The 14,365-nt window shown below is 42.7% G+C and overlaps 2 pseudogenes; both read right to left on the bottom strand.

The window, feature by feature from the left end:
• Positions 1-930: 930 nt before the first annotated feature.
• Positions 931-1,503, bottom strand: LOC148040255 (adenosine kinase 1 pseudogene; annotated as a pseudogene).
• Positions 1,504-1,678: 175 nt separating this feature from the next.
• On the bottom strand, positions 1,679-2,196 carry LOC148040254 (casein kinase 1-like protein HD16 pseudogene; annotated as a pseudogene).
• Positions 2,197-14,365: the final 12,169 nt, after the last annotated feature.

Here is a 14,365-nt window from a genome sequence, read left to right as displayed (position 1 = left end):
ACTTGGGATAATCCGCTTGAAATAAATCTAGCTGAAGTCTTCTGGAAGGTTATTTTGATCTGGGAGTTTCCTGCATATTAATCTTTCGCTTCTCTTGTTGCAGGCCTCAATTGGCTCCCCTCAACTCTGCAAATATCACAGAAACCATCCCTGTTAGTAGTGTTCGTGTTTAACAGCTCGTTGAAAGAGCGCCTCGATCAATTTGCTTCCTTCTTGGATGTCTGTCTCCTCCAAATCTCAGCTTCAACCACTTTAAAGTCGTCACACTGGTTCCGAAATTTTTCTCCCCAGTCTTTTTTTCTGCTGCCCGCTTTTTTTTTTCTTCCCCTCTCCTCATACTCTGCATTCGTCCCCCTTTTGCTTTTTTTTTTTCCTCCCCCCCCAGCCGAACAACACGCCTCCCAGAAAAGCGGCCTTCTCCAAACTGATTACCACTTCACTCCATTACCGTCATGTTGACGACGCTGTCTCAATCCCAAATGACCCATGTGAAATCTCCATTCACATAACCTATAGTATCATCTTGATAGGCTCCCAGTGCAAGGACGACACGATTTCAGTGCAGTAACGGCAATATCAGCAGCGATATCACCACCATAACAGAATGCCCCAATGATGCATAAGTTAATCAAATACTGTATGTTGCCAAACCACTTCTCCGGCTGCCAATCACCACCACAGCAGAATCTTCAGGTGATGCGGAGCTCGCAACAAAGAGCCCATGGCTATGTCTGATCTATGTAACATCTGTCATCAGCACTCCACCTCTGACATCAAAAATGATCTAGGAGACGCCCTGTCTTCCTGAGGATGTCAGCTCATGTAACGATTGCACAAAAGAGGTATTTTATGTGATTCACGCAATTTGCACAAGCTGCAGCCTGTCAGATCCCAACATTGACCTACTCTAGAGCTTGAGAACAGGGTCAATCATCCAGCTATGTAGACAAACTTTGCCTTTTGAACTAAAGCCCAATTCTCAGGCCTTTTCAAATGTTCCGATTTGTAACAATTGGCAGCTGATAAGTTGGCCACAAGGGACCTTTCTCCTCCATGGACAAGGACAGCACACGTGCCTGTTGGCGTTGTTTCATCTTCATAATAATGAACATTCACTCTAGAAGCTGTAGAGCTCTTGTACATCTCTTGACCAAACTTGTCCTTTCCAATGCAGGCCATATAGCTTGATGCACCTCGGACTTGCAGCATCCACTGAGCAACCCGAATGGTATTCTGTATTGCACCTCCAGCAATGTACTCCACATCAGCTTTGTCTGCTAACTCCTTATACATAGGCAAATGCTTCTCCTCAGCCAAAATCGCATTATTAAGCTTCAAATCAACCTTTTCGAGGAAGGGAGGCTCGACGACTGCAGAAATGTCGAGGAGGGGATTGCCCATGCCTAGGAGGACGCCAGAAAGATCAGATGAGACGGGCTCTGGCGCCATGGCTTCTGCCTGCACGTGGAGTTCTTACTCTCGAGATTGACCTCGATCCAGGAAGATGCGCAGTGAAGGGTGCAGATAAGTTCATGGAAAAGACCTTCCCTTTCTCAGCAGCATGTTTAGCCACAAGCACTATAGATTCAGGTGAGACCGTTAAGAAGAATCCAGCCGTGGAACACCTGTGTGATAATCCATCTTCCAAATCTGTTTTTCTCCTGGAAAAACAGGGTCTCTATGCCCCTTTTGACATGACAACAAAGGCATTTCCATTGTCAGCACCAGCCATTGCTGTGATGTAGTATTTCTGTTCCCAGTTATCCATGATCCACTCCTTGTGGAAAAAACAAATGTGAAAGTTCATATATTTGTCCTGAAACCCCCGTTCCCGCATCCATTATAAGGGCCCAGAGATTTGAACAGGAAGCAACATTGCTAATAAAAAGGCCATCTTCAAATCCCTTTTTCACATGTTGAAAAATTCGAGCATCTGAAACATTGAAATGGTACCATTGTTTCATTGTTTTGTGAAAATTGTACACTGTAACCCATTATGTGGCTGGCATATCCAACCAAACCTTCTTTCGAGGTTGATCATCCTCAGATTCTGAGCTCAATCTAGATCGCTTCTATCCAGCCTTACACATCTTCACAGCACCATCAGTAGGTAATGAAATGATGGCAGGATTTGGACTCAGAACTCCATTAAATACCAATCAACTTTATATAACTGGGCTCCTCATCGAACTTCATATTGACCACAGTTTCCAAAAACTCTTTGAAGGGTGTTGGTCAATATACACAGGGAAAGAGCCTTGCTTGCTTCAAGCTGTAAGAAATCAATGGTTCCTCTTGCTTCAACCCCCTCTCCACTATACTGCCCACGTAGAACAAAAACGCAAACACAACAAACTAAGTATGTACAAAGTAACAAATATCACACACACAACTTTTTGGTGGATTTCACACCTCGGATGCGTAGCAGTACGACAGCGTCCAGGTGACAGTGTAGACGTAGGTATAGACGCGGAAATAGACGCGCTGACATACGCACACAGAGATACAGATATAGACGCAGCATGTAATATGTTTTATCTACACAGGGTAATATGATTTTTCTTATGTAGATATGGAATCCTGGATCTTCCAACACCGATCCTGAGTTGGAACGCATAAACAACACCTTAGCGGAGTTTTCTAGAGGTGTTAGTAGCTTTTTTGGAGGTTTTCCAAACAAGGAGCAATTCATGGGGGAGATAACCAATTATCTTGGTCGCCCTCCCACTGCAGAGGAGGTTTTCAGTGTAATGTCTGGGACACCTATCACATATTTGCCTAGCACTACTGCACAAACACCAAACCTTGGCACACCTCTACTAACAGGTACTCCACGCACTATGCATACACACAGATCAGCTGATGCACAGGGATCACCTGAAGTACATGGATCGGCCGAAGCACGTGCATCTGTAGAAGCACGTGCATCAAGTGAGGTAGAGGGTAGTGCCCGTCGAGGGAAGAGGGAGAGTCATGCGGGAGGACGAGGAGGTCGAGGGCTTTGTGGGGGTTTCCTAGGAGGTGGCTCTCGATCACCCTCACCGGGAAATGAGAGAGGTGAGCCTCCACAAATGTACTACTCTGTCACTGATGTTGGTGGTATCTTGCATGACTCTGAGGGGAGGGAAGTGATAGCCTACTTGAGGAGTGTCGTGTGTGCCACATACAAAGATTACATGATTCCCTTCAAGCACCAAAAAAATGGTTTGTGGCAAGAGGTGCTACGGGTAGTACATAGAAGGTACCCTAATCTCGAGAATTCACCATTCTCAGATGATTGGGGACGGTCAAAGATGAGAGACGTACTTCATAACAAGAGGCCTCACCTTATGACGCACACCAAGGAGTCACTGCAGAGACAAGAGCAGGGGCGCCCTGGATATGACCAACCACCCAATTGCCACCGCAGGGAGTGGAAAGAGGCCAAGAAGAGAGCAGCAGAGAAAATAACAAGTCTCCAGCATGCAGAGGCGCGACGTATCCAAATGGCAACCATGGGATCGTCACATTATGGATCAGGTGGCAGGGAGTCATGGGAGACTGCGTTTGTAAGTATTATTTGATTTTTTTAAAAAATTAAATTTTGTAATTTGTTTCACTTCATTATGTAGTGTATTCTAATACGTTGTATGTTCAAATTGTTTTGTAGTATCATATCGTTGATAGGATGCCTACTCTTAGAGAGGTAGGCTACCATCGAGGTCATAACCGGGCGTCCACTTGGCAGCATTTCTACGAGGAGGGACTCATCACGGAGGAGCAATATAATCGTGCCATGAGGATTCCACCACCAGAAGATGTATGTTTTATTTTTTACATGAAAAGTATAGGTAACTCTAATTTATTGTTTATAATGGTATTTATATACCTTAATCCTTTGTGTAGGCGAACCTTGATGTAGTTGAGGATAGCGAATGGGGGACTAGCAGTAGCGGTGGCAGCAATAGCAGCGGCACAGGCAGTGGTGGTGGTAGCGATGATGATGCCTCTTCTGAGAAGATGTAGAGGAGCCCCATGCATGCATGTCTATGTATTACTTTCAGCTAGTGCTTGCGATCATGACCATGCTTGAGGTCACAAGCACTAGAACTCATCATGTAAATATATATGAAATTTCGTGTTTTATATACATTGTTTTGTTTTCAGTACAAAAATCTTCGAAATAATCTTTCTCTGTTTTTCCTAAGCATACAATTTGATGTTGATGGGAGGAAAAAAACCAGAGAGCATGTGGCTTGCAAAGCCACATGCTCTTTGGTTTTTTTTCCACACCTCCGTTTTGTGCATCTATCAACGCATCTAAATTCCAGGATATATGAATATATTCACTTTTTTAAAAATATGATTATATATTTACGTAGCGCGTCAATACGCGCATCTATATGCGCGTCTATATGGGTGTGTAACTCTGACTATAAGCGCGCTTTTAGACGCAAAATTGTAGACGCGGCAGTAGACGCGGTAATAAACGCGCCCGATATTTTTTATCACAGTTCAAATATTGCGTCTACAAGCATGTCTATGGAGTCTTTTTTTTGTAGTGAGAGAAAGAGAGAAAGAGAGGCTGAGGGTGAGGAAATGAGAGAGGGAGAGAAAGAGAGAAAGGGAAATGAGAGAGGGAGAGAAGAGAAAAAGAAATAAGAGAGGGAGAGGAGAGAGAAAAAGAGACAAAAATCATTAAACCTAATAGGGAAAGAGAGAAAGAGAGGGTGAGACTGAGGGAGGGAGCGGAAATGAGAGAGGGAGAGAAAGAGAGAAAAGTAAATAGGACCTTACAATAAGCTCATCCTAGGCTCATAGGGGTTAGGCCGATCCTCAACAAACCTAAGGGATATATGGCTAGAGAGCCCTAGCATACTTGTGCCTCCTAGCATAATGTTCTTCTTGTAAAGAGACCTCTCATACATGGGGCTTGTCATAGCCTCCACCACGCAAATATACAACGAAGGCAATCAGCCTATCAGTATGAAAAACATTCATTTTTCATAATGTAAATCCAAAAATAACTTTGGATATTCCATAAAATTCAATCTCTTCTTTAAAAGACAAATACAAAAAACTAAAACAGCGTTATTCACATGCTTCGCAAACTTGCAAGGAATGACACTCTTTTATCATTAAATCTCTTTCCTCCTTAGAATAGTCTTAGGAATAAATTTCTGCTCAAACAAGCATATATTTGAGCATAATAACTATTTTAAGGTTTATTTCATGAGTAGTAGTAGTATATATGCAACCATCAAGCTAGAGAATATGCTTTGGTATCTGTGGAGATCCTAATCTCATGCCCTCATAGAGATTGTAGTGTGCAATAGTGTGGAGAGAAGATGGATGAGTTGTAAATGGTAAAGGAGAATTCTATTGATGATGAAGAGAAGATGAGGTGAATCGCCAATTCTATTCTTAGTGAGTGCAACCTACCCATAGTCGTGGTTGTCATGGTTGTGGTCGTGGTCGTGGTCATGGTCGTGGTCGTGGTCGTGGTCATAGTCGTAGTCGTATTCATAATCGTAGTCATGGTCATGGTGGTCGTGGTCATGGTTGTAGTCGTGGTCGTGGTCGTGGTCATGGTCATGGTCGTAGTCGTAGTCGTGGCCGTGGTCGTCGTAGTCATGGTCGTGGTTGTGGTTGTCATAGTCGTGGTCGTGGTCGTGGTCGTAGTCGTGGTCGTGGTCATGGCCATGGTCGTAGTCGTAGTCATGGTCATAGTTGTAGTCGTATTCGTAGTCATAGTCGTAGTCGTAGTCCTAGTCGTAGGTGGTGGTGGTCATAGTTGTATTCGTAGTCATAGTCGTAGTCCTAGTCGTAGTGGTGGTGGTGGTGGTGGTGGTGGTGGTGGTCGTAGTCGTAGTCGTGGTCATAGTCGTGGTCATAGTCATCGTGGTCGTGGTCGTAGTCATAGTCGTAGTCATGGTCGTAGTCATCGTCCTAGTGGTCATGGTCGTGGTTGTGGTCGTGGTTGTGGTTGTGGTCGTGGCCGTAGTCGTAACGTAGAAAAAGAGAGAGAGATGGAAGGAGAGGATAACAATTTAAGAAAAAAAAAGAATGATAACAAAAACAAATTGTTTGTCATAACGTAGACAAAATGGAAAACAATGAAGGTCCTATTGTTCAAGATCGCGAGGCATATCTTAATCAACATGTACCATGTCCTTTCTCTCAATGCAAGCTAGCAATTAGACGAAAACGTCGATTGTCTATAGAACATGCATGACGATTTGGTGAGTTTCAATCTGAGATCATTGATCAGGCAATTGCGGATTTTCAGCAAACGGTAAGAAAAGTTTATATCAATCATGCATTGTACTCGCAAGCTAATTGAATACCATATACAATAAGATTGGTCTTTGACAAATTTTCTATCCAAGGAGGTGATGTCTTGTCCCAAGGGGGAGTGCACCCTTTGCGGCCAATTAGAAGAGTTCGTGGGCGTGGATGGATGGAGTGCATGAGCCAATCCACGACTTGCAAGGCCAATCTATATCATTAATGCCAGAGAAAATAGGCAGCCTTCCAGATCTATCTACAATCTTGGAGCTTGAGATGAAGACAATGATTGATGCATTGATTCCCATGGATATCGAGACTTCTGATCCGCTTAGAGAGGAAGCATCCATAGCATTATATGATGGGTGCCAAGTATCTCACCTAAAGACACTGCTTGCACTCTTAAGTGTGCAAGCAAAATATGGGTGGAGCGATGCGAGTGTGACCGAGTTGTTCAGGTACCTTGTATATATGGTTCGTTGATTTTTTTCTTCAGAACTATTATTAAAAACATTTGTGCTTTTTCAAGGTGTTTATGATTTTTTTCAAGTTATTGAAATATCATATATTACCACCTGCAAATACCATGCCTGAGTCTCATGATGATGCACAACATGTTTTACGAAAGCTTGGCATGGACTACAATAATATCCATGCATGTATCAACGATTACATACTGTTTCGAGGAGAATACGAGACTATGGAGACATGTCCAAAGTGTGGTGCTCACAGGTATCGATAGGACTTGCAAGGGCAAACCATCCCTCAAAAAGTTCTCAGACACTTTTCCTTTATCCCCCGCATAAACCACATGTTTCGTACGTCCGACATGGTGAGCTTGACAACATGGCATGCGTAGAATAGGTCCACGGATGGAGTTCAATAAATATCAGTGGATTCACGCGCATGGAGCCATATTGACTCTACCTTTCCAAGCTTTTCCTGAGAGCCGAGTCTTCAGCTCGGTCTTGCAATGGATGGCGTGAACCCATTCGGTCTGCGGTCAACTTGTTACAGTGTGTGGCCTATAGTCCTTGTCAACTACAATATCCCTCCATGGCTTTCTACGAAGAAAGGACATCTCATCCTTAGCTTACTCGTCCCTGGCCGCTACAAAGTCAAAAATATGGACGTGTATCTTCGTCCATTAGTCGATGAGCTTAAGATTTTGTGGGAGAAGGAGGTCACCATGCACGATATGAGCAAGCGCGATGGTCGGCGGTCTGCCAATATTCGAGCCATTCTCATGTGGACAATGTATGACTTTCCGGGATTAGGAGAGTGCTCAGGTGAATAGGTCTCCATTCTCATTGATAATATCTATATTTTATCTCCTTCAAGCTTGTATTCACTGGGTCGTGGTATTGGAATAGGTCTGGTTACCTTAGGTTATCATGCATGTCCATTGTGTGGGCCACAGTTAGACTCTTGAAGGTCACGAACCATGAAGAAGATGGTATATCAAGGACACGCCACTTTCTTGCCAGAGGATCATGAGCTCAGGGAATGCTTTCTTGGACGACCTTCAACACGTATGAATGCGGCAAGCAGGTACGAGCTAAAAATGGTCCACACGGAGTTACATCCAAACGGAATGCGGCGGTTCTCAGTTTTCTACGAGTTGCCATATTGGACCCACTTACAAGTCAACCACTTGTTGGATCCCATATTACGTATTTTCAAGAATGTGGATAGCTTGCTATGGGACCACATCACAGGAAAGAGAAACACTATAGGGCATGAATGGATTTGAAGGAGGTAGGTAAGGTGGAGGCGCTTTGGCCGCAACAATCGAGTGCTGATGGTCGCGTGCAGCTACCTCGCGCTCCTTGGGTTTTATCCACTAAAGAAAAATGCATTGTAAAGTAAGTAGTCAAGTCTATCCGCACTACGACGGGTATGGTGCGTTCTCTCAGGTCTGCATTTTCTAAAGACGACCAATTATCAAGGCTAAAATCCCATAACTGGCATAAGATATGTCAGGTTTGTACTACGAATGGATTGTAATTGGCGTGCGAATTTTGCTATTTGGAGTGTAGCCATTATTCATAATGCTTTCTCATTTGTGGCAGTTTGTACTACCGATCGCGATTGCAAGATGTCTTAGTCTAGAAATACGTGGGGCCATTTACAGGTTGTCGACTTTGGTGCAATGGATCTCACAAAAGGAGATTAAGACGTCCTCTATTGAATCCGCGAGGCGGGGAGCAATGGAGATGGTCTGTCTCTTTGAGAAATACCTACCCACGAGCATGCTCACGATACAAATCCACCTTCTTGTGCATCTTGTAGATGAAGTGAAGATTGCTAGACATGTCCATATATGATGGATGTTCTTCTTGGAGCGCTTCATGAAAACCCTGAAAGGCTTTGTGCACAACGAGCTCGGCCAGAAGGTAGAATGGCTGAAAGTTGTTTGGTATCTGAGGCGCTAGTGTATATTTCACAATGGCTACCAACGGTGGATCCAGACAACAAAATGCTATGGTTGTTGAAGGACAATGATAGACTGATTGGAGATGTGGTGGTTGGAAATGGGGTAGAAAAAAGAATGGATGCTACAATGGAGGAGAAGGTGAATCGCTTTTCTATGTTGCACCATGCCTCTATGGAGATGTGGCTCGCCAAGTACCGGATCGCTAGGCAAGATCGAGAGGAAGCGCAATGTGAATTCCAACATAGTATATGTCATCTACCGATTTGATATCCCGAGGGCATGGAGGAGATGCCGCGGTTTATGTCACCGTGATGAATGCATGGAGCTTTAACCGCAGCATCTCGCGAAGGGACAAAGGTCTCAATGGAGGAGTGGGAATTCTCGAGGGGATGTAGTCCAAAGATGATGAGGTGTTTAGGATTTGTCGTATCTATATTTTATATGCGACATCTAATTTGATTGTTTCAATGTACAATACAAAATATATAATGCAGCATCGTCGCGCGGACGGCATTTTCACGTGGAGCGTATTGACAAAAAGCGCTCCACACACTACAATAAAAACAAGGCATAGACGCGCATGTATATTATGTATATGTATCACATGTATACATATAAAAAAATTAGCCTTTGCATATATTCATGCTCGCATTGTTGAGGTAGTACTAATGTGTCATTCTTATTTTGGTGAAATTTTGTAGAGTCAATGATTACAAAACCACTTGGATGACGTCTGATTGTGCAATGCTCACCATTTGTTACCACTTCACATTCAGTACATATATAAAGAATCGTCTGAAGTCAAGCTTCAGAATATCTTAGATCAAGCCACAATAACCTTCCATGGTACCATTGGCATCCTCGAAGTGAGCAAGGACACCACAATCTTGAGTATTTCTCTTTTCATCTATACGTTAAGTTCGAAGATGTTTACCCTCACACCAAAGTGCATTGAATAATGTGCACTAGTAGTAAAAGATAAAAGATCAAACATGTCAATTATTTATATAAAATAAAACTTATAGAAACAAATTAATTGATAGTATGTCTCACCTTTGATAAGCAACCTCGTGCGTATTCCCACTCCTCTTGAAATATATATTAATTTCCTCCTCTTTTTCCATTCTCTCCATTTCCTCATGTAACCAATCTATATCAATAAGACGTGGGAGCGCATTTAGATGATCTGAAAATGAGACATTACGTCCATATCTAGTGCAAAACTCTTGTCTTTCGCTTTTTCTTCTTGCTCTTGCTTCATTATATAGTGTCACCCATTTGCTCATTACATCACTATTGAGCACACAAAAACTATTTAACTTACGAAGTTCTTCTTTTGTTAGCACTTTACTCATTCCTTTTCCTTAAGGTACTTTAGAGGTCATCCTCAAGTCTTCATCATCTTTCCATAGTCGTGGTTGAGAGGAATCCACTTCAACAAGATATTCAGAGATATAAACAAGGGATGATTGCACTCAGGCTCGTCTCATGCGACCAATGTTACGTAAATCCTCCCTTACATTAACTGAATCACGAGCCCCTATCAAGTGATCCCATAATGTAGATACAACATTTTTGAATATGTGCATGGGGTCTAACAGGTGATTGATCTTGAGTTCAGTCCAGTACGGAAGACGAAAAAATATAGAGAACCTAACAAACAAACAATATATTATGTAAACAATTCATCATGCTAAATACTTTAAAGTCAATCGAGAGAAATGCACTTCTTACTGACTCATGTCGAGTGGAGTGTGGCTGTCGGCATTAATCCATCTCTCCTTCCAATCTCGAATGGTTAGAGATTGTGGAATCATTCCATTAGTAGGGAGAACATATTTGGGATGGTCAATAGGAAGAAATCGATGATGATTGTCGTAGATAACCTTCTTTAAACGTGCCAACCTAGAGGAAACTAGAGAGGGATTGCAAATAGGACATGCATGATATCCTGACGTGGTTAAACCTGAAAGAACAAGTGAATTAATAAAATGCAATTGATTCAAGTCTTGAATTTCAAATATAGAGTTATATACATGTACCTGAACACTCTCCGTATCCTGGAAAGTCATGCATGGTCCACAACAACATGGCCTTCAATGTGAAATCTCTAGAGGATGCAGATGCACTTGTATCTTGCACCTCAATACCTTCCCATAACATTTCTAACTCTTCAATCAAAGGCTCTAAGTAAATGTCCATGTTTTTTACCTTGTGCTTTCGAGGAATCAGAAGGGACAACATCACATGTCCCTTTTTAATTGCCATGGATGGAAGAATATTATAGTTCACCAATACCACTGGCCATACACTGTATGATGTGCTTTTGATGCCAAATGGATTGATTCCATCCATATCTAAACTAAATCTCAAATTTCTTGGCTCTTCTTTGAAAACGGGCCACAAATTATCTATATGTTGCCATGCCGGTGTGTCTGCAGGGATCCTCCATTTTCCATCACTTGAACGATGACTAGCATGCCATGACATGAGCTTTCCAATAGACTTACACTTGAACATAAGTTTTATATATGGAACAATCGAAAAATGTCGCAAAACCTTACGAGGCACATCCATTGACTTCATCTCCACTTCGTATCTTGATTCGCCACAAACAGGACACTCTCGTGCGAACTCATGAATCCCACAAAATAAGACACAATCATTGACACATGCATGGATCTTGACATAATCGAGACCTCCCAGAGATGTCAAGTAATGTCTTGCTTGCTCTCTCTTAGTTGGCAATTTGTTTCCTTTTGGAAGCATTGGTGATAATAACCTACATATATTTTTAAAAGTGAGGTAAAAAACCACCAACATATATTTCTGTCTGATTTCAAAATAGAACAATTAATATTATGATTCATAAGCCAAACTGAATTGATACCTACTTCAATAACGCATCCAAACTGACATTACTCCATCCATCAATTGTTTGCAAGTTAAGTATCTCGAGGAATGCACGAAGAACGGAGTACGTACAACCTTCATACAACAGAGTAGATGATGCTACATATAGTGGATCGTCTGGCTTCGTAGAGTGACCTTCTCCCTGAACCAATTGCGAAAATAGATGGTGTACCATGTTGTCCAAAATCTCATCCTCTACGACTTGATGGGGCATTTCATGAGGGCTACTATCATGGTCGTCAGTCTCTACTCTTCTTGAAGGCTCTGCCTCCTCGCGTCAAAGTTTTGCAGTCTCTTGATGCCCGGGAGGGAGCATCTGAGGATATGGCACCGCATCCTGCTCAACCACAAAAGGGAGTTTCATGTATGTACGTTAATATATCATTCCCATAACATAGACATGCAATCTTAGTGGTAAAAAAAAACAATGAATACTGGTGATTTTTCTCGGTCCCATTCTCCATACAAGCTGAGGTTTGACATTGCAATTTGACGTGCTCAAAAAATACACCATCGACAACGATCACACATGCATTTAATTTTTTGTCGTAGCCATGCATCTCGATTATGAAGACGTAATGTTTCATCCTCACTTGAGGATGTGCTCATTGACTCATCAGCTTGTACCGCACTAGGTGATGACGACGTTGATATGATTAAACCTAATTCATGACAACATCAAAATATTTATCATTCATATGTTTACATAAGATCTCAATTTTAAATACACAAAAATCATCATAAATACATTAAAACTTATGATAAGAATTTACTATCAAAACTTATCTTAAAAACAAAAAATTATGATAAAGCCCAAATGCGCGTCTATATTCGCGTTTAACTACGCGTCTATATTGGCTATTTTTGCATCTATATTCGCGTCTATCTGAACAATAGATGCACATATACACGTGAAAATAGACACACACGTCAAAATTCAAACCATACTTAAATCATTTCTTTTCAAACTGCACCTTTCCTTTCCTGCATTTTTTGCGGTTCTGAAGCTTGAGTTTAGCCGACATGCAGTCTCTTCATGCCTCACCTAGTCTCTTCATGCCTCACCTCCTCATGACTCACCTCTTCTTTCATTTCAAACACACAAGAAGGGAAAAAGGAAAGCCAATGAGAGGAAGAAAGAGAGAACAAGAAAGAGGAGAACAAGAAGAAGCAGCAAGCAAGCATCAAGGGAGGGTAACTTACCAAGGAGAGGAAGAAGGAGAAGGAAGAAGCGCCACCACCCGCCACACCAAACACCCAAGGTGAGTTTCTCTCTCTCTCTCTCTCTCTCTCTCTCTCTCTCTCTCTCTCTCTCTCTCTCTTTGTTTCTCTCTTCCTCTCTCTGCTCTGTCTTTGTATTTAGGATTTGTGATTCCATTATGTATTGCATTTTGTAAATCATCAATGGCGGTCATCGGCCTAAAATCGGCTGACCGAGCACATCTGATAGTGCGTCTACATCTCAGTGTAGACGCAGACATAGACGTGAAAAATGTTTCCTCTCAGAGCTTCTGAGAGCGCGTCTTAGTATGTGTGTGCTGGCGCTTGTGCTCTGCAGTGTACACGCGATGATACACGCGCTGCATAGAAGGTTGACCTGCAGTTTACACGTGATTATACACGCGCGTTGACCTGGAATGTGCATCTAACAGCGCGTCTGTGCTGCATCTTAGATGCGCAGATAGACGCGCTGGACAGAAGGTTCACTCTGGGGCGCGTCTGAGGACGCGTCTAACCTGCAATTTAGATGTGAGGATACACGCGCCAGGTCTCCCAGTTCTCATAGTAAACAATATATTTTTACAATTATGAATGTGACCAATCCCATATGTGTGTTTATCAGTTTTCTTGTTTAAGAGAAGCATTAGCACTTAAGTGTTATGCTCAATGTCTAAAGAATGCTCTTTGAAAATGTAGGTAATATATGATTTTTTATATGCAAATAAATTAGTCTTTTTCCTGTGTTTTCTTTGCAGATGTCGTATCCTGGTTCATCTAGCAATGACTCGGATGTGGATCGCATGAATGATACATTGGCCTCCTTTGGTAGGGGAGTCAATGCATTTTTTGGAGGTTTTCCTAGTAGGGAAGACTTCATGGGAGAGATGATCAGACACCTTGGCCGCTCTCCCACAGTGGACGAGGTGTTCAGTGTCATGTTTGGGACGCCGCTGGCATCTTTGCCTGGCACTACTTCCCAGACTCCACATGTAGGTACTCAACATGCATGTACTCCATATGTAGGTACTCCATATGCAGGTACTCTAGATGCAGGTACTCCACATGCTCCACGTGCATTGGCTGAAGCACATGCATCTGGAAAAGCTTGTGCATCCAGCGAGGCAGAGGGTAGTCGATAGAGAGGGAGGAGGGAGAGTCGAGGGGAAGGACGAGGCTTGTGTGGGGGTTGCCTAGGAGGTGGCGAGCGATCACCCTCACCAGTAGATCACATAGAGGAGGTTGTACACCAGTACTATAGAGTTACAGATGTTGGTGGCATCTTTCATGATGATGAGGAAAGGGATGTAATGGCGTACATGAGGAGCGTCGTGCATGCGACGTATAAAGATTGTTTCATTGCCTTCAAAAATCAGAAAAGCAGCTTGTGGCAGGAGGTGTTGAGGGCAGTCCATAAGAGGTACCCAAATCCTGAGGGTCAGCAATTCTCGGATGATTGGGGACGTACAAAAGTGAGGGATATGCTTCACAACAAAAGATCCCACCTCATGATACGGGCCATGGACTCAC

The sequence above is a fragment of the Lygodium microphyllum genome, chromosome 2, assembly GCF_053477565.2.
Source record: "Lygodium microphyllum isolate KBCC chromosome 2, Lygodium_microphyllum_v1.1.10, whole genome shotgun sequence".
NCBI lineage: Eukaryota > Viridiplantae > Streptophyta > Polypodiopsida > Schizaeales > Lygodiaceae > Lygodium > Lygodium microphyllum.
Note: the sequence above shows the minus strand (reverse complement) of the source record. Positions and strands in the feature narration are given on the sequence as shown.